We start from the raw sequence: 2,432 nt of genomic DNA on the forward strand, positions 1-2,432 counted from the left end.
GACACTCACTTAATTCCCTAAAAAAAAATAATAATCCATTTAAGCCATTAAATGGATTATTTTCACGTCAAGCCAGGTCTAAGGGCACCGCCCCGTGTTTGCCCTAAATTAGTTGCATTCGATTAGCCTAAAAACTGGAATTAAGCCCAATGTCCCCTCATTTTGGGAAGGAACGGGCCAACGTGGGAAGAGAGGATTTGCAGAAAGCTGTCCTCGCCGTGCATCTGCTTTAGGGGTTGACAGCACCCAGTTTGCCCATTTTGGCGGTGTTTTAGAGAAAAACACCTCTTCGGGGAGGAACGAGTCTCAGTTTGGGATTGCAGGGACTGGCAGAAATGGGGCGAAAAACGGCGGTTTGAGGAGTGCTGCAAAAAGAGGGGTTCAAGCGGCGTCCCCGGCGGGGATTTGCTGGAGGATCGGCAGGGACTGGGATCCCTCAAGGCAGCTCCGGCCTTTTATGGGCTGAAAAACTCTCCTTTTGGTGAAAAAAATGCTGCTGAAGATTGGCAAAATGAACCCTCAGTCGCTGCTGCGGCCAAAGGGGAACGAAGAAAACGGAGGAAAGAAAGAAAAAGCAGCAGCACCTGAAGGATGCGCCGTGAACGTGCGATTTACCTGATTTGGGCTTAATTTGCTCTCTGTGCAGATTAAATATGAATAAATAATAAACTCCCCTAATAAATTGGGGAGTTTTTAACCAAAAAGCCACGTTTCCGACCCCTTTTTTGGGGGGGAAAAAACGGCTGGCGGAGCAAAACGAGCTCGGAGGAGAGCAAGAGCAACGAAGGGGCGCCGGGCAAGCGCAGCCATAGCACGAACGGGGAAAATTCCGTGCCGTTTGGTTAACGGTTTTCCAAAAGCAGCAAAATTTAACAGAGCGGCTTCGGGGGAAGAATCAGGTCAATCGTTAACGGGATCACGCAGATTTGCTTATTAAGCAGGAAATTTTATAAGGGGTAGGGAAGAAAAAAAAGCCTTGATTATATTTAATTCAGCCCCAGGCCGCCCGTTGCGCGAACGGGGAAAATTCCGTGCCGTTTGGTTAACGGTTTTCCAAAAGCAGCAAAATTTAACAGAGCGGCTTCGGGGGAAGAATCAGGTCAATCGTTAACGGGATCACGCAGATTTGCTTATTAAGCAGGAAATTTTATAAGGGGTAGGGAAGAAAAAAAAGCCTTGATTATATTTAATTCAGCCCCAGGCCGCCCGTTGCGGGACGGGGCTCGTCCAGCCGCGCCTTCGTCTCCAGGAGAGCCGTTAATTTATTTGCTATAATTAATATTTCCCTGCAAGACCTTGCTGGTTGACATCACCCAAAATACTGTTTTAACGAAAAAAAAACCCCAACAGCGAGCGCCGTCTGCGGCTTCGCTGCAAAAATTATAAGTTACCGATGAAACAGCGGCCGCGGCACAACCTGCCAGGGTTCAACGGGCTCGAGAACGTCCCGAAACGGCTTTTTAGGAAAATGTTCATTTCCACGTCGATGTCGGGGCGGGGGGCGGAAATAAAAGCAACAACCACGCGTGGGTGAGCACGGGACGGCCGAAACGCATGATTTCAGCCCCAAAATGAGGTAGGCAGACGGTAATATTGTTTATTAGACCCAGAAAAAAACAGGTGGAAATGGGAAAAGAGGAGAAAAGGCAAGATGAAATTTTTCAGTGGGGTTTTTTTGGGGTGAAATCTCGGTTTTCCAGCATGGGGAGAAAGGAGATAGTGGCCGCCGGCCTTCAGGGGTTCCTGTTGTGCCGAGAGCTCGTTGCGGGGTGATGGGTATCGAAATTTGCTGAAAACGCTTGAGTTTGGAGGGGAAAAAAAAGAGTCGGGGAGGGGGGGTGTCAATCGGGGAGGGGGGTTGTCAAAGGCACTGAGAAAATTGGGGGAAAAAATGGTGGAAACGGTCCGGGAAACGCCACCGCAGTGCCCAGACTCTGTTTTTAGGAACGCGGCCCAAAAAGGGGCTTGGTCGATCCCGATTTCAGCCTGTTTGTGACAGCGGGTTAATAAAAAAAAAAAAAATAACTTTCCGGGTGCGCTGCGGAGTCCTCGAGGTCCCCACGTGCCCCCGAAGTCCCCACGTGTCCCCGAAGTCCCCACGTGCTGCTGTCACATCGACTCATTTTCCCCCCAAAATCCCATCGCTCAATCAAAACGCTGTTAAAAAAAGCCAAAAAAAAAAAAAACAAAAAAAAAAAAAAAAGCCCAATTTCAGCAGGATGTCAAGACGCCGACCTCGAGGTTGGAGCTTGGAAGGAGGAAAATGTTAAAATTTCCCCCGTTCCGCTTAAAATTCGCCCATTCGTAGGTTTTTTTGACCCACTTGCGCGGCTTTTCCGTAGAGCTTTGTACCGTTTCCGCGGTGTTTTGTGCCTTTTCTGCCCCCTTTTTATGCCTCTTCTGCGCCGTTTTTGCCTTTTCCGCCCATTTTT

Source organism: Aptenodytes forsteri, unplaced genomic scaffold (genome assembly GCF_000699145.1).
Source record: "Aptenodytes forsteri isolate BGI_AS27 unplaced genomic scaffold, ASM69914v1 Scaffold1008, whole genome shotgun sequence".
Lineage (NCBI taxonomy): Eukaryota > Metazoa > Chordata > Aves > Sphenisciformes > Spheniscidae > Aptenodytes > Aptenodytes forsteri.